This window comes from Leopardus geoffroyi, chromosome B2 (genome assembly GCF_018350155.1).
Source record: "Leopardus geoffroyi isolate Oge1 chromosome B2, O.geoffroyi_Oge1_pat1.0, whole genome shotgun sequence".
NCBI classification, from domain to species: domain Eukaryota; kingdom Metazoa; phylum Chordata; class Mammalia; order Carnivora; family Felidae; genus Leopardus; species Leopardus geoffroyi.
In genome coordinates this window covers 44,905,065-44,932,658 of record NC_059332.1, presented here as the reverse complement: position 1 = coordinate 44,932,658, position 27,594 = coordinate 44,905,065, and the positions used below count along the sequence as shown (strand labels likewise).

Here is a 27,594-nt window from a genome sequence, read left to right as displayed (position 1 = left end):
AGCTGGCCCCTCAGCTCCCTGCCTGTTGCTCTGCTCATTCACACTTTTCTTGGGTCTTAGCATGTTTATTCTCCTCTTCCCAGTGGCCAAAGGACAAGTTTAAATTTCTTATTTCCTCTAGGGAGCCTGGAGAAAGGCAACAGGCACCAAATACAGGAAATCATGTGGAGAGGATCTCTTATTTATTATGGTTCCCATATTACTTCCCCTCCCCCAGCCTCCGCCCCCACCTCCAGCCATACTCAGTCTTCCAGCTTTTTCCTGCAGCAGGAGGACAGAAGGCAGTTCGTTCACCTCTGCTCCCTAAGGTCTGTGTGAGTCCCGAGGATCTGAAGTCTGGTCTTGTGAAACCCCACCCTCCTGTGGTTGTGTGAACTCACCCTTGAGTTACACCTCACTTAAGAGGTTCCCAGGAAGATCTCCAGTACAGGGTCAAATTTCAGGAGACTGCAAGCCACAGAAGAGAAAGGTACGTCCCTGAATTACTTTGCTCTGTCTTGACGTGAATCAAGGTGCTCTGAAGTAGATATGTATGTCCATATTGCTTCTCTAGCTGGCTGTGTGTTTTCAACATGTGGGTCTTGCTGAGACTGCCTGATGACTGGACCGTGAGAAAAAATTGTGAGTGGGGAGATGACATTTGGGTTTCTTGGTTTTTGGGTTTTGTTTTGAATGTGAACACATTTGGATAAAGAATGCCAACTAGCACGATACAGAAAACATGAAGCTGATTCTTATTTTCTTTGGAGGGCACATCTCATTAGAAGTTGCATTGTTTTGGCTTCCGCATAAAGGGGAAAAGCTGACCGCCTGCCTTTTCTTTTCAAATCATAGACCCCTACCATGTTTTGTTGTTGTTGTTGTTTTTACTTCTTTCTGAGTTTTGGGGGTTCTATTGGTGGGGGGGGGTGTTAAAAATGTACCAGAGTTTACAGAGGATTTTCTGACAGAAATAGAAATAGATGTTTCTAATTTAGGGTATCTGTAAGTCATAAGTGAATGAATAAGCATTTTGTTCAGGATCTGGTGGACTTCCCTGTTATTTTCCAGATTTTGCTATGAAACAATTGCTCTCTCTGTGGTTTCCTGAAATTAGATGCAAGCAGTGACAATGTCTGTCAAGTGATGGCCGAGAGGCTGATTTTACTTACTCTGTTGTGATAATTGTCTGCAAGGATGGTGCTCACCCCTTAACTGGTTGCTTTTGCTGGTCACTACTGAGAATCAAGATGATGTGTGAACTGAGACTTGGAGAAGGGTCAAGTTTTATTCAAATAACACTACATATTTCTCTGGATTTTTTTTTTTTTTTTTTTGCTTTTTATGTTTTTAGTGTTTCATTTTTGTCATCACAACCAGCCCTTCCTCTGGGAGAAATAAATTATGGTGACTTCACAGAATATCAGCCAACGTTAACTGTTCTTCCCAAAGCTTCTTTAGTTCAGATGCTCGTAATTTCTTGCACTTAGGAATTCTACCTCAGCACAGTCTCTCTCCATTCCATCCTGCATATCCTGCCACAGAGGTCTTTGGGAAATGCAGTTCTGACAATGTCACTCTCCTCAGTGAAATGTTTCCTTTGCACCCCATTGCTTATCTCCTTGCTACCTAAGGGGTAGTCCATTCTGGGACCAGCTGCATCACACATCACTTGGGAGCTCGTTAGAGATGCAAATTCTCCATTCCCTCCCCAGACTTAGTGAATCTCTATTGTAACCAGGTCCCTGGGTGATTCATAGGCACATTACAGTCTGAGAAGCCCCGACCTAAGGAAGGCAGAGAAGACCTTCAAAGTTTGTTGCTTTTCATCCTGTCCATTAGTCTTTCTGGTTGTACTGAACACCTTCTGTTTCCCCAATATGTGAGAGCTCTAAAGCCTACTTACATTTCTGTGTGCTGTGTGTCCAGGAGGCTGCCATTAATCCCCTCTACCCAGCTGCCATTGCAGCCTGATTAGTTACCCCTTCCTACCCCTCATCCAGTCCGCCGCAGACCGAGTGTCTCTCAAGTCTATGCCTTTATGGCACTTGGTGAAATGCTTCTGTCATAGCCCTTAGCACACTAAATTATGGTTGCTGTGCTTATTTTCATCCATGAGGGGTTATTGGTCTTTTATTTCTGAAGCTATAGCCCTTGAAACCATGCCAGGTGTATACCGTGTGTTCAATCAATGTTTACTGAATTCACGAACAAATGAATGAACAAATAAATGGATATATTGTTTGAAGAACCCAAATTAGTAACCAGACTGAGGTCTAAAGTGTGCGGTTTTCCAAGGAGATTGGCAAGCCCCGCAACATTTTGCCCTGCTATCTTTTACGAGATTTTGCTGAATTCGTTTTTTCCACCAAGGATTTTGAGTACCTACTATGTGCCATACCTTTCGGAATCTATTTCTTTACGTCTCTGTGGGCAGGCTCTCCCATTAGGTGTTTCTCTACCTGTGCCCCTCCTCCTCCACCACTCCAAGTCAGAGACTTACTCGGTTTTCAGCAACTATGTGCTGAGCACCTTCCACATATCAGGCACTGCGCTATGTGGTAAGGATACGATGGCAAACGACGCAGATGCGAATACTGCCACCATGAAGCTCCCCGTACAGAGGACACGTTCTTTATTATTCTCTATTCCACTTCTTCCTGAAAGGGATTAAGAAAAACTGAAAGTCTGATCTGTAATAAATATTGGCATATGCAGGTGAAGGCATTGGGCACCAGAAGGCAGTGTGATTTAGCAGAAAGAAAGCTGGGCTGGGCTTTAGTTAGTCCTGATTTAGTCCTGCACCTGTAACTCACTTACCATATGAACTCGGGTGGGGCCACATCCATTCCCTGAAACTTGATTTTCTCAAACGGTGAGCAGGGCACAGAGCTCTAAGGAGGAGAAGCTCTTGCTTTCATGAGAGGCTCCAGGGAGCCTATGCACTCACCTTCTCTCATGCTGCATGGTTATTTGAAGGGCAACGCTGACAAAGAAGAGATCTTAAGGGAGTCATTGCATTACTGTGCCATGTGCTTGGCCATCAGGCACAGTGTGGCAATAGTTCCTAGGGAGCAGTGCCCTGCAGCTTAAAGAAGCCCATTTGGCATTAGTTGCTGGGTATAGAGCTGGTTGAAGTAGGGCAGCTGAGGAGGGGGGCCATATCATCCTCAGGCAATCTCTCTTTTTGGAAAGCAGCCAGAAGAAGGGAAGACTGTAGCTCTATCAAGCAGTGAAGGAAAAATCTAAAAGCTTAAAGACAGCCCATCCCTGACCCCCACTGTGGCACAGCTACAAGGATTCCCTTTTTCTTTTTTTCCACCCAAAGATGTATGTCTTAACCATATTTCACCTAGAATCAGATGTTGTGCAGGACATCGTAGCCTTTGTCCCCATAGTTTGCACTTCCATGGGATGCGTGGACAGCTGGGAGGAAAGAAATACCTCCTCTTTGTGCCGCAGACACAACCACCGTCTGAAGCAAACCGCTTGGGTAATCTTGGGTAATGACTCTTTCCTTCTTCAAGCCTTCTTGTCTTGCTCCATCGTCATCTGGAGCTTCCAAAGGAAATGCCGCCCAGACTTTCTGAATTCCTTCTTGCTTCTTGTCATTCATGCACCTCTTTGCTTCCATACTCCCTGCACACACACACACACACACGCACACGCACACACACCCTGTCTGCAGTTGCCTTTCAGGAGCCAGAGTGTTTTCTGCTGGTCATTTCCTAACCTCTCCAGGGAACTTGACTCTCTAGTAGTAAACACAAGTTACTTACTTGCAACAAAAGGGATATCAACCTACATACGAGATTCCTAATGACCTGTCAGCAGTCTTACAATGTACCTGAGATCAACCCTGGCCATACCTGGTCAACATTTCTTGTTTAATCAGAGGCATGTGGTGGGCTAGAAAGAGGCGGCCCTGGTTTTGGGTCCCCCTTCTGCCACTTTTTAAAATAAGTGGCTGTATCTTGTCAAGGCTTAGTTTTGTTTCTGAAAATGCACATAATCTTTGGCACACAAGGTTGTAGAGATACATCGGCTTCGGTATCGAATATGTTGCCTCGAGAAATACATCAGATCTTGAAAGAGGAGGCTGGCCAAGATGGTGAAAATCAGACAATTGTCATTTGCAGATTGGTTGAAGGAACCAGGAGATATTCGAAGTACAAAGTTGCCCTTGCAGCATGTGAAGGTTGCCGTCAAATCCTTAAAGATCGCTCTATGTGCGAAAAGAAGTCAACGGAAGACTGATGAGTGGAAATTATAGGGCCACGAGTTTTAGTTCCACGTGTGGAAGGGCTTACCCACCATCAGGACTGTCTGAAACAGGGTGGGCTGGCTGCCTTGCGGTGTGGTGAACGCCCTGTCCCAGGCAGTATGCCAGCACCCTGGAGGCCCACGGCCGGGGTGTTCCCAAAGGGATGCCCGCACTGGGTGGAGTCCGGGTGATGACCTCTCGGTCCTTCCTGCTCAAAGCCACCAGGAGTCTTGTGATGTCAGGGCCCCAGCCCAAACCACCAAAGGAGGGTTGCAAAAAAAAAAAAAAATCATCAGGCTGGAGAGTGATCTTAGCTGCATTTTCATTAGCTAGCTCTATGCATCTGCAGTGATCGTTTCTAAATAGGGCCTTTGCCACAACAATAGAGCTACGGTGGACGTCCAGGAAAAAAACAAAAAAAGAAATGAGAACAATGAGGTGGGAAAAGTTCACCTCAAACCGCTCTTCTTGGGTTACTCGGTAACTAGATTGTGGGTTACTTCTTGTGCTGCAAACACATTCTTATTTGATGGAAAATTGCCACATTCTGGTACTTTTCCCGCCAAACTAGGGTCAGGCAAGTAACAGCAAGACTCAGGGCTTTGTCTCCAATCTCTGCTTTATCTATAAAATAGAAACACTACTCTATGAATATGTATTCTTAGCTATTCAGAAATCTAATTTTAAGTGCAAACTGCTTCTACTCTCCTCTAAGTTGCGGGGACTATAAGCAGAACACTCGACTCTTAGGAAGAGAGGAGAACTGAGTTGAGGTCTTTAGCCCATCTTTCCACCCATCTTTCCTTTGCTAAATGAGCCACAGCTGATAACAGCCTCTCTGCCAGTTAAGGACCTCGAGACTTAGGGCAGGGAGAATTTCGCTTAGGTGGGTCCTGTGTGTTTGCATCGTCTATGGCTGGGTGGCCCTGGGCTTCTTTGCTAATACTTTATCCTTCCTGCACTCAGAAGAACTGGCTGACATGTGGTTTTGAACCCTCACATCTTCTGCAGTCACTTATGCAGCAACTCAGTATGCTATGCTTCTTCAGTCTTGTCGTGGAGTCACAGAACCAAAGGACAGTGGTCCTTCCAACAGAAATGGGTGTCAGAAAATGCTAACGTTTTGTCAAATCAAGATGAAACCGTGATATATTTTATTCTCCAGGTTTACCTAAAGGCTTGCTTTCTTAAAAGCCAAATGAAAAATAGAACTCTTTGAAATATAATCAACTGTGCATGGCAAAATCATAGAAACCCATGCAGACCAGTGTGTTTATTTTTAGATGCACAGCAGCCTGGCCAGCATAGCAAAGCAACTGTCTAATGTCCAAGCTATGGCCCTGGGAATTTCCTCTAACAAGGCTGTGTTTCCGTGCATTGTTACAGTACAAAGGGCAGGAGGCCTGAGTGGAAGGCTCATGGTAACCCCGCCCAGAGAGAGATCTGGAACCTGTCATTCCCTTCGTCTACATGGTCCTGAATGCCGGGGTCAACATGGAGGTCGCCCGCCAGCTCTGGGCAGATGCAAACGAATAGACATGTATGATTATTTCATCTAAAAATACCCCAGAGATCAGTGATGGCATTTCAGAAATAAAGACTCAGCTTTCTATTGGCAGCCGAGGATCTAATCCTCACCCATGCCATGAAGCGGATTCTGGTCTAGCCCAGAAACAGGGATGTCATTCAAAGATCCTGCATTTGACTGCATTTAGTAAAGGGGTTGTCAAGCATATCATAGTAAAATAAAGTTGGGGCACTTGACCATCAAGTCTGGAGGGCTTTTCATTGTTGCTGTTTTGGAGGTCGCTGTTTAGTTTTTGTTTGTTTTATTCTTTTATTATCTTTTTTGCCACTACAGAGAGAGAAGCCATTAGGTTTCTTACTTCATTGACACATTTTGCTAGTAGAGTTTTTATCTCTTGTCAGGCTGTCTCCACAGCTGGAGAAGGTCACTGCATTAGTACTCAAGGTTGCAACACTCAAAAGTCGTGTCTGGGGGTCACTAGGGAAAATGAAGGAGTAGGTCTCAGGTCTGTGCAGGGCGGTCCATGGCCACTCTGTGTGGGGTCTGTGACCTGCATGCTAGCAGCCCCGTGTGGGGACGAGGCCCCTGTACAATCAGGCCCGAGGGGGCAAGGAGACCCGCACGTACGAATAGTAGTCCTGGGCAGGGATCCTTGGGCTCAGCTAGTAGGTGGATGTCCAGGCCCCCTCCAGGCCCGCAGAGGCAGGAAAAGGTGTTCTAACTCTTTGGTGAAAATGCAAGAATGTTGTCAAAAACGCCTTTATGGATTGTTTTGTTTGCGAGTGTTTATTATCAGACACCCCCTCAGGGGTTCACAGGGCAGGTTGAAGTGGGGCCTGGGAATTTCCTTCTACAAAGGCTGTGCTTCCTCTCTTTGTTAATCCTCAGAGAACAAGTGGAAGCTTTACTAGAGATCCTTGCTTAACCCTTTCTCCTGCCCACCACTCCTGTGTCCCCGCATCACAGAAGAGTCACGTTTCCAGCCTTCGAAGAAGAAGAAAGATTTCATACTTGGGGGGTGTGTGTGCACCTGCAGGTTTGTGTGTGTGTGTGTGTGTGTGTGTGTGTGCGTCAGTGTGCATGTGTGGGGGTGGAGGAAATGGGTGATAATGCACAAAACATCTTATCTGAAAAGCTTTCATTCAGTATCACAGCGTGCACCCAGTCGTTGTTCAGACCCGGGGAAATGTCTACTTTCTTTACTATATATGCCTTACAGAAAAATGCTGACCCGATTTCAGTTCCCTGCCCCCAGGGTAGGACCCGCCTAGCATGACAGCTGCTATTCTTGTTTGGAGTCTGCTTAATGGCTCATGCAGGGCACCATGAGTTGAAATCGTCCAATCAACTAAGTTATTTATTGAGCATTTACTACATACTTAAACCCTACTAGGCACCCAGGGAAAGCAGAAGTTCTGCCGGCAAGAAACTTCAAGAATATATGACAGTTACACACACACACACACACACACACATGCACACACGCGCACACACACACACACACACACACTCATATGTTATAAGTGAGGATGCAAAGAATCCAGATAACTGTATAGTCTAAGTCTAGGGCAATCAAAAGAGATACATGAACCCTCGCCCAGCTGGAGCCTATAATTATCAGTATTTTCACGGTGACTCCTCTGTCCACAAATCTCCAAGCCAAGTGCGTGAGTGCAGGTAGACATAAATGGGTGCCTACGTACACACGCACATCACTCCCAGGGGACAGCTCTGCCTTCCCAAAGGAAATAACTCCCTTGCTTTCTCACCACTAATTCCATGAAAGGATCGTTTTCAACACTCTACTCTTCCTCCTCCTTTCCTGTCTCAAGAGAAGAGATGACCTTTCCCTACGTCCAGAGGCCATCTCTCCTCTCCCTCCCAGGCACCTCCAGTGGCCTTGGTACTCTCCTCTGTGATTGGCTCTTTCCCATTATCATCGAGTTCTACTCAGGTCCTTCTTCTTTATTTATTTATTTTTGAAGGAGAGAGAGACAGAGCACGAGTGGGGGAAGAGCAGGGAGAGAGAGGGAGACACAGAATCCGAAGCGGGCTCCGGGCTCTGAGCCGTCAGCACAGAGCCCGATGTGGGGCTCAAACTCATGAACTGAGCCACCGACTGAGCCACGCAGATGTCCCTACTCAGGTCCTTCTTAATTCAAAACTACAGGAGCAGCAGATCTTCCCCACCCCACACTCCTCGTTCATCTTCCATTTCTCTCGCCAAATAAATTTTTGAAGAATTTTGGATGTGCCTGTCTTCAAGTCGTCACCAACCACGCACCTTGAAAACTGCTCTGTTCTGTCTTCCCATGTGCCCTCCCCCCGTGCGCCTTGAGGAGTGCTCTTGCCAGGATTCTCTCTGACCTCAGTGTCCCCGGACACATCTCACTTTGTTGCCCACAGCACTTGTTGACGACCACCTCGCTCAGTCTGGTCCCTGCCTGCTAGGACACTACAGTCTCGCTCTTCCTTCCCTCGCTGGGCCTTCCCAGTCTTCTTTGTAGGTTCCTTTCGGTCTGCTCTCCCTACACCTTCCTGATGGCCATGATCTGGACCACCTTCTCCCCTCCATCTATATCACCTCCCTGCTGCACTCCATCCCTCTGTCTAGAGTCCTCTTTTCTCCCTTCTCTGTCAAGTAAACTACTTGTCCTCCAGAACCCATTTTATTTCTTTCTTTCTTTCTTTCTTTCTTTCTTTCTTTCTTTCTTTATTATATTTGATTTGAGAGAGAGCACACATGCAAGCGGGGGAGAGGGGCAGAGGGAAAGAATCTTTATTTTTTTTAATGTTTTTATTTATTTTTTGAGACAGAGAGAGACAAAGCATGAGTGGGGGAGGGGCAGAGAGAGGGAGACACAGAATCTGAAACAGGCTCCGGGCTCTGAGCTGTCAGCACAGAGCCCGACGTGGGGGCTCCGTGGGGGCTCGAACTCACGAACTGTGAGATCATGACCTGAGCCACAGTCAGACACTCAGCCGACTGAGCCACCCAGGCCCCCAAGGGGAGAGAATCTTCAGCAGGCTCCACGCTCAGTGCAGAGCCTGATGGAGGGCTCAATCCCACGACCCCAGAATCATGATCCTGAGCTGAAACCAAGAGGTGGACACTTAACCGACTGAGCCACCCAGGCACCCCTCCAATCTATAGAGTTTTTCAAGGAGGCTTGGCAAATTGATTACCTTTTCTAAGCCTCCCTCTCTCAAATGGGAATCTCAAGCAGTTCACAAATTGTGGTGACAATTAAGTGACATTGTGCAGGAACAATTTCTTGAAAGGCACTCAGCACATACCCTGTGGTGGAGTTGCTTCTCTGCCAGAGCGGTGATTAATAATAACAACAAAATTGGGGCGCCTGGGTGGCGCAGTCGGTTAGGCGTCCGACTTCAGCCAGGTCACGATCTCGCGGTCCGTGAGTTCGAGCCCCGCGTCAGGCTCTGGGCTGATGGCTCAGAGCCTGGAGCCTGTTTCCGATTCTGTCTCCCTCTCTCTCTGCCCCTCCCCCGTTCATGCTCTGTCTCTCTCTGTCCCAAAAATAAATAAACGTTGGAAAAAAAAATTTTAAAAATAATAACAACAAAATATCATCAATGCCAACCACTGAGGAACAGGGAGATTAAACTTACATAGCTAGTCAATGGTAGAGCTGGGACTTGAGCCTAGGTACTCTGGTGCCAGAGCCCCTGCTCTAATCATGTGCCGCTTGGAGGATTCATTCATAACAAACGCTGATTGAGCACCAGCCTACTCTATGTGCAACACTGTGCTGGGTCCCAGGCGCACAACAGGAGACAGACAAGGTCCGGCCTTCGGGGTGAGAGTCGGGGAAAGGGGGATCACAGGGCAGAGGAAGAACCCACAAATAGACCATTACAGTGCAGTTCAGGAAGTGCTTTGACAGAGTAGTGAGGGGCAGAGGTATACATGCAACCAGAGGGAGTCAGAGGCAGGTTCTTGGAGGGAATGACCTTGACTTGGGCCTTCAAGGACCACGTGGGGGCGTCAGGCAAGTGACACCTGTACCCCAGTGTTTCTCTGAATGTTTTGATACGACAGGCCTAGGCCTGGGAACCAAGCAACAGTATTTTTCTCAAAGTGAGAACCACTATGATAAAAAGAGAGAGAGAGAGAGAGAGATCATGCCGTATCTCAGTGGTTATTAAACTTTTGTGTGTCTGAAAATCACCTCTGGGGAGCTTGTTTAAACACCAATCACTGGGTCTATCCCCCAGAATTTTAGAATCTGAAGGTCTGAGTAGTCTCAAGAATTGGCATTTCTAACAAAGTCCCGGGTGGTGTTCGTGCTGCTACTGGGAAGAATCTCTGATCATATAGCCAAGAACTTACACAAAATTATTTGGGTCATTCTTAAGCCGCATTAAAATTTGAAAATTCCTGCCAGGATGCATGACTAAGTCTCTTACTTTCTTTGCTATAATGCTCCTTTAACTTCTAAATATTTCTGTAGTTGAGGAAAATTTAATCCAAATATTCCCCATATTCGGGCTCATTTTGCTCTGTAAGTGGTTCAAAATATGGTGACTTGTAGGTTTCTTTGGAATTTCAACAATCAACCCTTTGAAACTTCTGTTTGCAAAGCAGGAAGTCACTTGTTGCCCCAAGCAAACACTTAAGTCAAGGGTTTGTCCCTTTGGAGGGCTTTACAGCCTCAGCTTTTAAGCAAGTTTCTCTACCTTTGAAAACAGTTTGAATCTGAGTCTTTACGGAATGGTCTGTGAACAGTGGAAATAGGCGATTGGTGTCTTTGAGTATGGCCAGCTGGCTAAAGCCAACATATGTCCCAAAGTTTGTTATTTCCTCCTCGAAAGATATGGCAGGAAGAGGCTGGGAAACCCAGAATCACCCCAAACAAAGGAGGGGTGAAAGGGTGGATGGGGAGGAAAGGATCCTGGAAGTTTAATGTTTCCTTTTACTTACAATAAAAAAAAAAAAAAGGTACATTTTTTACTGTCATGGTCACAAACTAAATTTTTACACCAAAGATCTAGAAGAAAAAGGTTGATGTGAACAATAGCCAGTGGCCAAATGAGCAATCATTAACATAAATGAGTGATGAATCAAAGCGAGGCTCCCAAGAGCAGAAATAAAGACAAATCACAGAAAACCAAGTTTCTGTGAGGGTTTTATTACCAGCCCAGTAGCTTAAATTCCTCTATCTATAATATTAAAATGCAATTACCATTCTGAATATTTGGAAGCATCTGGACATCCTCATCCATCCAAAGTAGATTCAATTCCATTGACAATCTCGGTTGCAAATGGAAGAAATGGGCTAAATACCCATTTTAAGATATTTTTTTTTATACTACCCCATTTTGCCCCTTCGTTTACCAGCGAAATTAGTTACCAGAGCTCTGCATTCTACATCCTCACAACAAAAGTCAGCATTCACTGAAAATCACTTTTGAGTTATAAACAATGAGCTCAAAGGGAAGTTACTAAAAATAATTGAAATTAACAGTAACTATATAAAAAGGAAATAAGCAGAAAATGGCTTTCATTGAGCCCAAGAAACGAGACGCTTGCACCAGCGTGCTCTATCCCCTCATTTATTTAATTTTCACATAAGGATTTTAGTCAAAGTCTCCCAAATATATCGATTTGGTTGTCTGCTTAGATAGTTGCCCTGAGCCTCCACAAACTCACGGGGCAGCCAGTGCTCTCCCATTGTTCGATGTCGTCACCACACCTTTGAGCTGCCTGAGTTCTAATCCCTGCCTAGACTCCATCCAGATACCTAGAGCTTGACCACTCAACTGCTCTGTTCAAGCAAGACTCCCACACCTACAGGCAGAAAAGATCCCCTAATTAAAGGAGGGAGTAATGAGTCCCTGAGACTTCTGCTTTGATGTGATCTGAAAAATGGAGAAAAATAAGGTGAACTTTGGGGAGAGGAGAGGGCTTACTGTGGAGCTCTTTGTGGTTGAACATAGCTGGTTGTCCCTAGAACAGAAGTGTTCAGAGTTGATCTTATACGAGAGCCACCTAGAGAGCTTGTTAATGATGAAGATTCTGGACTCTATCCTGAGACACTGGAGAAGGTCACATGCAGGGTCTGGAAGCCCTGGTCAGTAGACCCCCAAGAGCTTATCAAGCACTCTCCCCATGAGAATCACCAGGACCTAGTCTCAGGTGCTGGTTCACATCCACTAAGATGCTCCCTCTTATGGTGAGAAGAGCAGGTATGCTCCAAGGTTTCATCCATGGCTTGGGAATGTAGGGGAGAAAAATGGGTCCCTGGCTGAGTGTGAAAATTGCACTGACAAAGACAACAGGATAAAGCATACACATTTATTTAACATAAGTTTTAGATGATATGGAAGCCTTTCTAAAGAAATGAGGGCCTGAAGAAACAGAACTGAGGGCCTTTGAGCCAGGTATGGTGGTGGATGGAGAGCCATGGAAAGATGTAGTAGGACAGAGTATGAGCCAAGTATAGTTAAAGGCGGAGACTCAGCAGGGCCTTCTTGCTCAGTCTTCTCAGTGTCCTTCCATCTTGGGTATGGAGGGTAGGGTGTACCTCCTCCATGAGGGTCTTCTCATCTGCTCCAGGGGAGAAGGGCTGGGGAAAATCAAGGGGATCTTCCTGCTTCTGCCATTTTCTCACATTCCTTCAGCTTAAAATATTCAATATGCCAAGATGCCATATTTGGAGGGTACTGAGTCCTGAACTCCATCGAAGAACAACTCCCCTCCCGTGGCCTCATCTACTTTGGCAGCCACCCCACAAGTTGCTCACTATCATCAGCCTCCTAGATGTTTGAAAGAACAAAAACTTACAGAAATACACAAAAATGATTTGCCAGTCAACAGTATTCATCAAGGGCTCTCAGAATGTGGGAGGGAGGGAAGCCATCAGGCTCAGCTCTGATTTTCTGCTCATGAAATGGCATGTGGGGGGTGGGATGAGGCCACCAGAAAGGCAGGGAAAGAGAGCACGGTGCTTTAGAAGGCACCCAGAGCATCATCATTCTTCCAGCAAGAACGTGCTGAGGGAACATTGGAACTTGTCCGGCAGGCTTTCCATGGTTAAAGAGCCTACATGCCTCCCAAACACACAAAACTAGAAATCGTGTTAAATCATGTAAACTGTAAGTCATGTGTATTCAGAAACTACATGTTCTAGAAAACATTTACGGTTGTCAATACCTCCTAACATCACTTTGGAAGTAGGATGGTAACTGACGGAGGGCACTTTGCTTGGGAAGACTGGGACACACGCTCGGAAGTAGAAGCTGTGATTGGTCTGAACTGCTCTGTTTAAGACACATAAGGAAAAAGGACACAGCAGGAAACCCAAAAGCAAGAGGTCTGAGTCTCTGAGGCTAGGTAAGGGTGGGATAAGGGTCCGAAAAGGGATTTTCAATAACATGGAAGAAAGAGGGGCGTGATGCCACCCCCACCAACACACAAGCTCGTGTGCATGTGCATACACGTGCGTGCACACACGCACATTTTTTTAAAAAAATTTTTATTGCTTATTATTTTTGAGAGAGAGAGAGAGAGACTGAGAGCAAGCAGGGCAGGCTCCAGGCTCTGAGCGCTCAGGACAGAGCCCGACGCGGGGCTCGAACTCACGAACCGTGAGATCATGACCTGAGCTGTAGTCGGCCGCCCAACCGACCGAGCCACCCAGGCGCGCCCCTCCGCCCCCCACCACACACACACTTTATTGCGCTGGGCTCTATGTTTCTACATAGCGTTTTTGCTCCTCTGATATATAACTTATTTTTTTTTTTTTTTTGGTCTATATTAAAAAGAAATGACATTGTCAAAGGCTCCTTGAAAGAAGTAGAGGCAGTTAAGTCAACAGGGCACTAGCAGCATCAAGAAGACCTCGGTTGCCTCCCCTGGGGCACGAAGGGGCAAGAAGGTTGATGTTGGGGTGTCAGAGGAGACTGGCGACGTCTGTGGCTGGGGTGGAGGGAGCTCCCCAGAATTGGGCTGAGGGTGGAGGAACACAGCCTCCTGCCAAAACTGCAGCCCGGCAAGGAAAGGAGGGAGCAAGTAGCTGGCTCCCCTTTCTTTCCACCCTGCAGCCTTCTGCTGGGATTTCCCACCCTCCCGGTCCTGCCATCCCCTTCTGAGGTGACCAGGCACCACGAGGTGTGGGGTCGGCCTCCTGGGCACACAGCAGGGCAGCAAAGGGCAGAGGGGGACCTGGAGGCTTGTCAGCACTCTTCCCCAACTAGAATGCGAACTCAGGGACAGCTGTTTTAGTTATCTCTTCTATGCTTGACTCCAGGGTCTAGGTTAGTGTCTGGTTTTCATACATATTTGCTGAATGAATGAATGAATGAATGAACGGCGCATGACTTAGAAGAAGAGACATACGAAAAGAGGGTTTCAGCCATGACGTAGAGTGCGTGATGCGAATCCACACAATGCCGCTATTACCATATTTAAATCCATCCTTGCATGTAATGCTTCCGTGGGAAGGGATATTCTGAGGGGCAGGTGCCACAGGCAGCAGACCCAGAAGAACAGAATGAGAAGGATACCTGGCATCTGATCCCACACGTATCATAGTAGTAAGTTATCCCGAAGTTCACTTTATGCGTTTCTAAATCTTGCTCTACGGGCAGCTAGGTTTGACTAACAACAGATGGGCCCCAGCGCTGTCCATCCAGCAGCACAACCACGATGTTCTGAGGGTCGTGCTCCAGGCCCCGCAGATGCTAGAGTCCCGGGAGGGCTCAACCCCACCCGAGGCAGGACACGGGGCCTCGGCCATGAGGCCGCTGTGTGTTCCATCCTCTCCAACTCAGCTCGGAGACTGAGTTTCTTGCCTCTAAAATAGGACAACGGTGGCTCCTCCCTTAGACAGTTGTGAGGCTCCCTCGGGGCTCGACCCACTGCCTGACAGGGTATAAACACTTAGTAGTAACCAGAAGGATCGATTTTTGTGCAAGATGTGGTCTCTAATCTTGAGAGAGGTGTGGAAAGTGCTGCAGACGCTCTGCTCTCTGTGCGTGTTCTCGATTAGAGACAGGGGGTCAGGAGGTAATAGGACAGCCGGTCCCAGAGGACGGCTTCACCCCTGTCCTCAAGCAGGGCTTCCTGCTTCCTTCCTTTAAGTCAAGTGAAGCTGAAGTTGGTTTCCCTCTGACCCCTGATCAGAACCACACACTACTTTTTTTTTTTTTTTTTTTTTCAGGTGGCCTGGGGGCCTTAGAACTGTATTGAGAAAGAGGAGGGTGCAGCTCTTCCTTCCTCTGCTCAGGGAGAGGTTTCCAGATGGAGCTGAAGTGAGGAGCAGGTTGAGGCCTTGGGACAGGCATCCTGGGATTCACATGGCCTTCCCTCTCCAGCTCTCCTCCACTTCCGTTCGCTCGTGGCTTCCTCCACCCCCTGTGGGTCTGGATCCCCGACAGGGCTGCTTCAAGTTCAAACAGATGAGGCTAGTGAACGAAGAGAGAATGGGCGACCCTCTGACGCCGGGTCTCCCGGGGCTTGCGTGACGAACTTACAAGAAACCCTCTGGAATGGGTAGCCCCCGAGGGCGGGACGTGGTGACAGGCCCCCCTGGCTGTAGGCAGCAAGGTGGCACACTATCTGTAGAGAATTTAAAATCATTAACGAAACCAACGAAAAGCCTTTAAAAAAGCTATCAACACATACACGAAACCAACGAAAAGCCTTTAAAAAAGCTATCAACACATACCAGAGATTTCAAATTTTTTTTTTTTCAACGTTTATTTATTTTTGGGACAGAGACAGACAGAGCATGAACGGGGGAGGGGCAGAGAGAGAGGGAGACACAGAATCGGAAACAGGCTCCAGGCTCCGAGCCATCAGCCCAGAGCCGACGCGGGGCTCGAACTCACGGACCGCGAGATCGTGACCTGGCTGAAGTCGGACGCTTAACCGACTGCACCACCCAGGCGCCCCAACGCATACCAGAGATTTCAAATGATGTCAGTGACGAAATACTCTTCCTAAAAGGTCTTCTGTTGGTCTAAGTTCTGAACAATGGCCACCGTCCCTGGTGAATTTCAGCAATATAAGCTCCTAATTATATTTTCATTCCTTATTTTTCAATAAAGATTGTATTCTACATAGAACCTACTTTAGAAAACTCTGTAAGAGAGTGACTCCTGACACAAAGGGACTCAGCTACATGTGCTTCTTTCAAAATAACTTCCTTGTAACTGTCTGAGCTTGTTTGAAGTGTCTCTGGCCCCTGGACATGACATGTCCTTGTCTTTGAACAGAGATTAAAAGTGAACAAGGTTGGGCGCCTGGGTGGCTCAGTTGGTTGAGCGTCCGACTTTGGCTCAGGTCACGATCTCACAGCTCTTGGGTTAGAGCCCCTCGTCAGGCTTGTGCTGACAGCTCAGAGCCTGGATCCTGCTTCAGATTCTGCGTGTCCTTCTCTGCCCCTCCACTGCTTATCCTCTCTCTCTCTCTCTTTCAAAAATAAACCATGAACAAGGTTATGGGGCACCTGGGTGGCTCAGTCGGTTGAGCTTCCAACTTTAGCTCAGCTCATGATTTCACGGTTCTTGAGTTTGAGCCCCACATCGGGCTTTCTGCTGTCAGCACAGAGCCTGCTTTGGATCCTCTGTCCCCGTCTCTCTCTGCCTCCTCCCCTGCGTTCACTCTCTCTCTCAAAAATAAACAAACCTTAAAAAAATGAACAAGGTTAATGGGGTGGTTGTATAGACAAAGAAACTGAGTGGAAGTCGCTTCAATTCTGTTACTCTACGGGACCACACTGAGTTTTTATTCGTGTTTAAAACTTAAAACAGTGAAGCTGAGTGCAGACTGCAGATTGCACTCTTTTCATCTGGCAGATACAAATTTTAGTTCCCCTTGAAATGTTGTATTGAATTTTAATATTTTCAAAAACGTTTTCTTTTCTTGGTTGTTTTAAATCTGAATAATTTAATCAAGAAAGTACAGATTATTACTGAAAATAATGTTCTCCTCTAAAAGAGGGAGGGGCTAGTGAAAGATCTGGTCCGGAAATCAAACATGCTGGATGTGCCCATGGTCCAGAATGCCCTGAGCTGGCTGCTACCTCTTCTCTCTGGTTTCGCAATGTGGAGAAGGAGGAGGAGTGTGGCATGGGTATACGTGTGTGTGCGTGTGTGTTTGTGTATTAGTGGGTTTAGGGAACCAATTCTCTCTTGGTCATTTCTTGGTTCCTGGAAAATTTTGCTTTAAACATAGAAATATACTCAAATATTATTCCCGGTAGTGCACATAAATAATCCCGGGACAGGCACCTGATGTATAAGGTGGCTCTGGCACTTAAGAAGGGACAGTGTGGGAGCATTTCTAACTTACTAGTAAGTGATCCAAAGACCAGAGGTCATTCATAAGAGGGTCCATATTTGGTGAGAGCCCAGCAGGTTCAAATAGAGAGTCCCAGACAGAAGTGCACCCTAACTGTGTATACATGCTGTCACGTAAAGCACAAAGCTCAGATCTCAATGGCCCTAAAAATGGAAAATTGAACATTAGAGGAATTCAGGAAAAGACTAAAAATAATATGTGGTTTTCCCTCTCTTAACGTTCCAAGTCAAATGAAGCAAATATAAGGGGTGAGGACCTGGAATAATCATGTCCTTGTTATATGTAGCTGTGTTTTGTGTGTTATGTATGAGGTCTAAAAATAGTTTCGTGGTGCCTAGAGGCATATTCTGACTTACAGAAGTGAGGTGTTTAGGAGATGTTTTGAACTTGGAAACCTAGACCCCGCGTTGTCCTGGGATGGACCATGGAGCTGTGGAGAGTTGGGCAGCTTCCATGAATTAGGGTGACAATGTGCCCGATGGTAGGCCACTTCAAAGGGCAGTAGCAGCCTCCATGAGCACCTTTCCCCTAATGTCTTACCCATCTATTTCTGAAAAAACTCAAAAAGTGCAGGCTGGAACCCAGAGCAACTCAATTACCAGGCCAACTAGAAGGCCAGACAGACTCTCGGTTTGCCATAATGGTATGAAATGGGAACAGATCGGTGAGTAAACAGGGTGCCAAAGTGATGCCATATCCATGGCTTAGATTCGGGGACATGGGGAATTTAATAAATCTACTTTTAAGCCACTCGAAGTGAACACCTGATGGTTTCCCCAACATTAAAACAAACTAGTTGTTTTGAACAGGAGCCATTTGACTGAGTAGTAGGGGTGATATCTGGAAATTATGTGTCCTTACCATTTTCGTTAAAAGTAATTCACTACAGGTGACATAAAACGTGGTGTTCTTGGTCTAACAAGATCTTGCTAACTATGGAATATTTGGGTTTCCCGGAGCTCATGAGCTCTGTCATTTTTCAGCGTTCTGCATCTCTATGCTTTTAAAAGGCACATTCTTCCTTTCCCCAGGGAGTTTAACTTAAGAAGCTCTGATTAATTTTCATTTGTGATTCATTTTCCATTCTCAACACTGCTGCCCCCAATTTTATGCTTCTCCTCAATGGGGCTGAATTTCAGAGTCTTTGTTGTTCTTCACAGACACAGGTGTCAACCAGTCTCTTTCCGATTTCTTTCTCAAGCAAACACTGTCATTGTGCCTGACATATTATATATTCTTGAAAGGGCATTTAAAAAGGATGCGTTATTCTTTTGAAGAATTGAGAGAAGTGTGAGTTCAGAGCCATAACTGTTAGATGTGAAGCAAAAGCTGAGAGCAGTGACTCTGGAGGAGGTGAGATGTATACTTGGGGGGAAGGAGTGGCAACTTTTGCCACAGAGTGGCCTTCTCTGGTTGACCAGAGCTGCTATTGGCCTATTAGTGTTACCTTCATATTGCGGGTCTTGGACATTTTATTGAGCATCTGTTATGTGCCAGGGATTTCTAGCCCTACCTCAGAAATTACTTCCACTGTTTGGCTAAGATGATGGAGTACCTTCCCTTTCGTGTAGATGGGCTCCTGTAACCCTATTGACAAGCAGGGAGTCATGCAGGGGGCATTAGTGTGCACAGTGTATTAGCAAAACCATGCTGTGACCTTGCCTTTGGAAGTACTGAATCCCCTGATGGTGTGTATCTGGCCAGCTGAAAAAGACAGGATGATAAAACCAATCTCCTCTTGGTCGGTTTGTTCATTAAGCAAATATTAATTGAACACCTACCATATTCCTTTTCACAGTTACCTAGTATTTTAGTTCGTATTTTCTTTTATAATCCCATCTGTAAGTTAGTCATTTTTAACTAATAATTTTTAAAACTAATAGTTTAAAGATAGTTCTTAAACTTTCAGTTCTTGAGTGTTCAATTTCCCTCTTTCTTAAATACATCCTTGGCCTAGGTACATGGATGCCATATGAGTAAAATTGAGGGAGTCTGTGAACTTGAATGAGAAAGTACCTTTATTTTCACTAACCCCTGATTGAAATCTAGGACTTCCTTTAATTAGAAACGTAGACAGCACATCACTGTAGTATTCGCTGTACGTACGACTTTGTCACCAATAAAAATTCCAGATAATTTTATATCACATCACTAGGTTGCAGATCCTTAAACTCCAGTTTATTTTCATTACCACTTAAAATTGTGTAGTTATTAAACTTGCACCATGAAGTCTTTTAATTGAATATATTAACAAAGAAGTCAGTGTATTACTAAGTCACATTATGTTTTAATATCTTGATAAGCACATTGCAAGGTAATTATTTTCCTTTGTAACCCTATGTATTTTGTTTTATGCGTTTATTTTTTATTTTTGTAGTTGTTGTTTTAACGCATTTAAAAACATAATCCCAAGAAGGATCAATAGTCCTGACCAGATGCCCAAAGGAGTCCATGGTGCAAAAAATATTTTCACCCTATTTTCGTAGTATTTTCAGCCAGAGTCAGTGAGATGCAAACTTTTTCAGTCTTTATATGTCTAAAAAGATCTTTATTTTGCTCTTGTGCGTGAATGTTCTTCCCAGTATGGAGCCAGATGAGGTTGTCTGGAAGAAAGCACAGGTGAGAAGGGACAGTGGGACCCTGGACCAAATCTGGGGCACGCCAACTTTTAAACATCAGATAGAGGAAGAAAGGCCACGAAGGAGATTGAGAGGAGGAACCAATGAAGTAGGAGGAACGCCAGAAGAGTGGGTGTCACAGAAGCCAGAATACTGGGTTTCAAGGAGAGACTGGCCAGCTCTGTCAAATGGTGTTGCAGGTCAAGGAAGGTGAGACCGGCCAATGGACCATTGACTATGGTGACGTGGAAGCCATGGTGAACACCGTGAAAGCCACTTTGTGCAGTACAGTTGACCCTTGAACAACAGGGATTTGAACTGCACAAGTCCATTTATACATGGATTTTTTTTTTGAGAAATACAGTACATTACTATAAGTATATTTTCTTCTCCACATGACTTTTTAAAGAACATTTTCTTTTCTCTGGTTTACTTTATTGTAAGAACACGATAAATACTGCATACAGCATACAGAAGATGTGTTAACCAACTGTTTCTGTTACAGGAAGGCTTCCAGTCAAGAGTAGGCTATTAGTAGTTAAATTCTGGGGGAGTCAGAAGTTATTTGCAGGGGCGCCTGGGTGGCGCAGTCGGTTAAGCGTCCGACTTCAGCCAGGTCACGATCTCGTGGTCTGTGAGTTCAAGCCCCGCGTCGGGCTCTGTGCTGACAGCTCAGAGCCTGGAGCCTGTTTCCGATTTTGTGTCTCCCTCTCTCTCTGACCCTCCCCCGTTCATGCTCTGTCTCTCTCTGTCCCAAAAATAAATAAACGTTGAAAAAAAAAATTAAAAAAAAAAAAAAAAGATTTTGCAGGCCCAAACTCGGGCCTTCCACCTGTTTGCAGGTGGCCCTCTCTGTTACCTGAGGTCTATGCTGCCTGCTGATGCAGAGCAGAGCATGTGCTCCCCAGATAACCTGCTTCTGTGAAGAAGCAGAGGTTAGAACAGGAGTGAGCGTGGACAGAACATGTGCACTTTCTAGTAAATGCAGCTGCTTTCTAAATAGATTCCTTCTAAGACCAATGGAAGAAAGAATCCCCGTGTCCTCAAATAACCTGTTCTTTGCCGTGATGCTGACAGAAGCGTTGAGGGAAAGACTGAAGGGAGAGGAGTCAATGACAAACTTGGTCAATCAATAACTGATGTCATGTGTATCACAGCTGCAGCATGTGGGTGACATATGTCATGCTGTGGGCATCTGCAAGGACTTTCTGCTCTATGAATCACGTGTCACCTATGAACTGAAGGTGGAATCTGAAGGCTGGGGATGGCTCATCCTCTCCATTGATGGTCAACCCTCTCCAAGCAATGGTCAATAAAGGTCAAAGGAGGGCTGTTGATGACATCTCTATGGAGCCATGTCCTAAGTCTGCCTCCACGTCCCCCATATGCTACCCTTCCCTCTTCTGGGAATATGTAGGGAAGGTAATGATGGGTGTGGAGTGCAAAACAGGGTTCCATCTGGAGTGCGCCTTTGTGCTTTGCATTTCTGACAGAAGCCAGAGCCATCACTGGAAGCATAAGCAGGTGGGTCCACTGGAGCTGTCAACTGTATCTAATTGGTTCAAAAGATGGAAGCTTTGGGATCTTCCATAGCAAACTAATCTAAGTATCTGAAAGACACGAACACAAAGAAGGTGTAATAACTCTATTGGTGGAATGGACCCAGTAACAGCACGTGCAGATTAAACCTGAGAGTCCCCAGCTGACTGTAAATCTGACCAACTCCAATTAGCAGAGACTCTGCCAAGATACACACACAAAAGATAAGAATAAGACCATTTGTATACTATAAAACTGACCGATTATTTGTTGGTTCCTTCCTTGCATAAGGACAGGTCAGTGCCAGAGGGGAATTTTCCTGGCCTTGATATAGAAACACCAAAAGAGAGCTGACCCCGGGCCGCACGGGGTCAAAAGAGTTACCAACATCTGGTTGTAGATTAAAAAACCAGGGCTTACCCTGCCAAGACATGAAGGTGGGAGTGTTTTGCAAGTTGAACCATTATGTACTTTTGGACGTACTTCTGCTGTGTATATAGTAATGCTGTGGCATTCATGACTTTGTGTGTGACCCTTTCAAGTACTCTTTTTTAATGAACAAAATAAGCATCCCTGCCCTCAAGGAACTTACATGCTAGAGAGGGGGATGAAAGATGGAAACAGACAATAAACACAACAAATAACTACGTTAGAATGCGCGAGAGGTGATATGTGATGCGGGAAAAAGTTGATCGGGGCGGGAGGATCGGAAAGGCTGAACTATGAACTATGACAATTGGCAGAGGCCCCACTATGAAAGCGCTGTTTGGACAAAGGTGGGAATGAGGTTGAGGAGGGAGATGTGAGGATATCTAGGCAAAGAGCATTCCAGGCAAAGAGTGCCGAGACTCTGAGACGGAATTGTGCCTGGCTCGCAAGGAGGCCAGCATGGCCGGAGCAATGTGACCAAGGGGAGAGAAGTAGGAGAGGAATTAAAGGAAGAAACAGTGGGAGGCCCACAGATGTGGGGGGTGTAGGCATTGCAGGCCACTGTAGGAACTTTCAGGTTGACCCTGAGAGATGGGAGCACAGGATTACTGAGTGTAGCTGGGCATCATATAACGTACTTTTTGTGAGGACCATTCTAACTGCATTCTTGCACAGACACCAATTAAAGGCAGTGATAATAATGCAGTCAAGAGACAATGATGGCTCGATGAGAATGATAGTAATGCAAAAGGTAAGAAGTGCCCAGTAATGTGGATATTTGGAAGGTAGAGATGATAGGATTTGATGACAAATTATATAGGGTGTACCAGGGGGAGCTTAAGGATGACTCTTAGAGTTGTGGTCTGGGCAACCTGGAAGGATGGCCATGTCCTTTACTAAGATGGGAGAGACTGTTGGAAATGCTAGTTTGGGAGGGCAGATCAGGACTTTAGTTTGGTCATGTTCAGTTTGAGATCCTACTGGATATCCAGATACAAAGTAGGCAGTTGGATATATGGGTCCGGAAATCAGGAGAGAAGTCCGTGATAGAGATATGCATTTGAAAGTCATCAGCACAAAGATTTAAACCATAAAACTGCTGGAGATCACGTGGGGAATAAGTGTCAACACAGAAGAGTTGCAAAGACAGGGTCATGGAACACGCCAGTGTTAACAGGGGCAACCAGCAATGGAAACTGAGGTGGGGAAGTTTCATTTTCCTTTTGCTTTTATTGATCATCTACTATATGCCAGCACTAGACTGGTTGCTAGGCATACAATAAATAATACTAATCTCTGACCTCAGGCTGCTTAAAGTCAATCCATCAAAATAATCATTTGGATGCAGTGAGGTAATTGCAAAAAGACATGTACCTGGTATTATGGGTCCAGGGAGAAGGAACATGTGTCCCAGGCTGGGAGGGCAAGGAGGGTCCTTGGAATAAATAACACCTATAACTTAAAAGGAGACTAAAAGTTACCCAGGTGAGCAAGAGGGAAGGGCAGAGCAGTGAAACAGCCTGGAGCCTGCTGGGAATGTGCATTAATTTGGGGCTGACATTTCTGCCTGAGAAAACAGCTCTGTACGGAATGAGGTTATACCCTCAAGTCCTAAGAGACATGTCATGCCAACAAACATATATAACATGACTGGTGAGTTAGTTACTCTGGCTGCACCACTGAAGAATGGTTGAAGAAGCTTGGGTTCATCTTTCCGCCAACTCCAACAACTTAGAATTCAGGAGAAGGGCTTCTGTCACAGCCACTTGAATCCTTAGCTGTGACAGGGCAAAGTCTCCCAGTCGGCAGCTGATTCTGGGTTGCAGCCGAGACCATATGGTGGTTCCATTTTTTATTTGTCTTTGTTTTCATTGTAAAGTGAGTGGGGACAAGCACAGAGTGTTCCTAGCAACAAACGGGACTGTGGGTGAGAGAGGAATTGCTCCTCAGGGAAGCAAAGGAACAGCCACCTTGACAACGCCCCGTTCCATGTCAGAGAGCCAACTGTGCCCACAGCCTGCTCCCAACCCACCCAAAGCAGGAAGTCTTGGAGCATTTTAAAAGAAGCATTTACTGGGAGCTCACTCTGACAGTGGGTGTTTTTTAAATTTGTGTGTTGTTTTTAGTTTATTTATTTTGAGAGAGAGAGAGAGAGAGTGTGTGTGTGCACAAGCAATCACAGAGGGGCAGAGAGGGAGAAAGAGAGTCCCAAGCAGGGTCCACACTGCCAGCCTGAAGCCGAATGCAGGGCTCGAACTCATGAGCCATGAGGTCACGACCTGAGCCAAAGTCAAGAGTAGGATGTTTAACCGACTGAACCACCCAGGCGCCCCAACAGCAGGGTGTTTCTTTAAATTTTTTTTTTCAACGTTTTTATTTTTGGAACGGAGAGAGACAGAGCATGAACGGGGGAGGGGCAGAGAAAGAGGGAGACACAGAACCGGAAACAGGCTCCAGGCTCTGAGCCATCAGCCCAGAGCCCGATGCAGGGCTCGAACTCACGGACCGTGAGATCGTGACCTGGCTGAAGTTGGGCACTTAACCGACTGCGCCACCCAGGCGCCCCAGCAGGGTGTTTCTTAAGGTAAGACGGATGCAAGTCAAGCTCCCTGGTATCATTACTTGTTTTGTCTGAGGTCTGCAAACTTCCCTTTCACCTGGAGTGGGCTAACGGGCCACCCGACATTTACTTCCAGCCTGCAATCCTTTTCCAAAGCGGTCAGCCAGTAAAATTCTTTCAGCATCCTTTATAACTACCACATCCACGTCCAGTTTCCTCCTATTGTTTCTTCATTCTTCTCCAACACACCTACATTTATCCTAATCTACATTCAAGTCGCCCCCAAAGGAACCAAATATCATGATGAAAACAAGATGTATACCAAAGTCCTCTTCAAAGTGCCAATCTCTGGGCGCCTTGGGTGGCTCAGTCAGTTGAGTCTCTGACTCTTGATTTCTGCTCAGGTCATGATCCCAGGGTCGTAAGATCGAACATCACGTCGGGCTCCGTGCTGAGTGTAGAGCTTGCTTAAGATTCTTTCTCCCTCTCCTTCTGCCTCTCTCCCCTGCTTGTGCTCTAGAAAGAAAGGAGAAAGAAAGAAAGAAAGAAAGAAAGAAAGAAAGAAAGAAAGAAAGAAAGAAAGAAAGAAGAGAGAAAGAAAGGAGTGAAGGAAGGAAGGAAGGGAGAAAGAAATCAACGCTAGCAGAAAGCAAAGGAGAATACCAAATCCACATGCACAGCTATTATTACAACAAAAATTTCTTTTCAGTAGAGATAACAGTAGCCAACACTTACACCATCTCTCTATGCGCCAGGCACTCTTGCAAGCATTTTAATCTTCACAGCAACCCTTAGGTAGGTATTATTATTACTCCGATTCTATGAATGAGGAAACTGAGGTGCAGAAGGACTAATAACCTGTTGAGGTTGCACAGAGCTATTAGCAGATCTGGGGTCGGCACTCTCACCGCCATCCTACTCTGGGCTTTCAAGACCTGGGCACTTTTCCACTATGTACATTTAGTATTCTGGATTTTTAGTGTAATAAAGAATCTAGAGTATCTCTATCCATTCTTTACAGAAAAAGTCAATACTTCGTATATTTAGCATAGGAAATTAATTTGGAATATTTTAGGATATGATTTGAAGCCATTTGACTCCATGTGTATGTGTCTTAATACTCTTCCTAATATTTTTTTAGGCCAAGAGTAGTATTACAGATAGGCCCAAAAGATCTATTCTTCATCGTGATTCACCAGGTTACGATTTTTAGCTTTTAGCTACAAATAATGGAAAACCCAACTGGAACTGGATTAAATAATAAGGGCTTTTATTGCCCCACTAAGGGTGAATCCAGAGGTAATGTGTGTCCTCACTTGGCTTCGTGTCCAAGCATGCCCCAATGTCCGGCAAGGAGAATGAGATCCGCATGCTTTAGACCAATCACGATGCCCACCTGGCCCGAGACAGCCTGGTTGCCTTCCCTGAGTTCCCCAGCTAGCTTGGGCTGGCAGCAAGGAGGAAGTGGAGGGTCGACTGTGGTGGATAAACACCAAGTCCGCCCACGACGACGTGAAGCTAACTGGAGAACACAACTGAGAATCACTACCAAGAGGTAGAGTAATATTGTGATGGTTAATCTTTTGTTTTCGCAAGTGAGAGTCACAACTGTATTGGGATGTCCGGTATTTCCTTGTTTGTTTTTTTTTTAAGGTTTTATTGAAATTCCAGTTAGTTAATATACAGTGTGATATTAGTTTCAGGGGGCATGATTCAGTGATTCAGCACTTCCATACAAGCCCCGGCGCTCATCATAGTAAGTCTATCCTCTTTTTTGGTCAAAATTGTTCACTTTTGTCTCAGGGCTGATTACTACTTGTAGTTGTCAACATGCCTACGGGTGATAGCTTTTTTTAAGCGTATTTACTTATTTTTTGAGAGAGACAGAGAGAGCAAGCAGGGGAGGGGCAGAGAGAGAGAGAGGGAGAAAGAGAATCCCAAGCAGACTCCACGCTGTCAGCACAGAGACTGATGCGGGGCTCAGACTCACACACCACGACGTCATGACCTCAGCAGAGACCAAGAGTCGGATGCCCGACAGACTGAGCCACGCGGGCCCCCGGGGATAGCTTTGACCAGATGGGAAGGTGGGCGAGAAGGAGAGAGAGATGGTGTGGGATAGGAAAAGAGTATGAGCTTGTAGGATTAGAGCCCGGGGCCCCAGATAGTAACAGTTCTCCTCCTCTATACCAGGCTCTCACGGGAACCTGTACGTTCAGCGGTGGTGTTAGCCACTTTCACACACAATAAAACCAAGTCTCAGCGACGTGCTGTCATGTGTACGAGGCCACATAAATAGAAACCCATGGGAATACAGTCTGAATCCCTATAGTCTGACACTGGCCGAGCCCAGCCCAGGCCTCGTGCCTCAGCCTTTCCATGGGAAGGGGTCCAGAGGAGGGCTACCTGAACAACACTCCCCACACTAAAGCATGAGAACGAGAGTGATGATCTATCACGTCTCATCTGTGTTCTGACCGTGGGCAAGTCGCTGTTTCTCCCCGGCTCGCAGGTGCCTGACTTGTAAAATGAGGATGGGTAGGTCACTTCCAGCTCAAAACTCTGATTATAAGTCGTCTTTAAACACAACAACCTGAATACAGCCTGCCAACCGGCCCTTTTCCATGTATCTCCTTATCTTTAAATATTAGTGCTGTTATCAAGATGATATTTGAAGCATCGCAGCATTGGATGCATAAGCATCCAGAGTGTTCCTGGAAATCCGAGAGAACTAGTTGTCCCCTTTTTTTAAGTCTTTTTTTTTTAATTCATGTATTTACTTTGAGAGAGAGGGAGAGCACAAGGAGGGGAGGGGAAGAGAGAAGGAGAGACAGAAACCCAAGCAGATTCGGCATCATCAGCACGGGGCCTGATGATGTGGGACTTGAACTCAGGAACTGTGAGATCACGACCTGCGCCGAGATCAAGAGTCGGACGCTTAGCCGACGGAGCCAGCCAGGCGCCCACAGTTGTCCCCTTAATGTGGCAGATTTGAAGTGTAGCTCTCCCAGCGCTGGGGCTAAGAGTATCTTTAGGTCTTTTCATATTCTGGGGATTTTTTAAAAAATTCTCTGACTTCTTGATGCTACCAGAAATAAGAACTCATCGATAATTCTACTTTCCTTCCGCTCTGAAAACACAGTCTGATTTAGTGAACATCTTTCAAAGGTTGAAACAGTGCATCCCACACCACTCCTTAGCTCTAACCCGTTTGGAGTTTGCTTTGGTTTCATTTTTCTGATTTTTTTCCTTTGGTGAAAGAAAAGCAAGAACTAGGGGCATTGGCCAAACAAGTCTGGCCACTCAGCGGAGAGGTTTCTAGATAAGAAGGATCTGAAGGACTTCCCATGG

The 27,594-nt window shown here is 45.9% G+C and overlaps 1 protein-coding gene across 1 annotated transcript in view; it reads left to right on the top strand.

Moving 5' to 3' along the window:
- Positions 1-245: 245 nt before the first annotated feature.
- ADGRF5 (adhesion G protein-coupled receptor F5) overlaps positions 246-27,594 on the top strand; it is a 96,390-nt gene continuing 69,041 nt past the window's right edge. The window contains exon 1 of the mRNA XM_045498466.1: positions 246-469. The gene's annotated coding sequence lies outside the window, so the exon portion shown is untranslated. The remainder of the gene's footprint in view (positions 470-27,594) is intronic.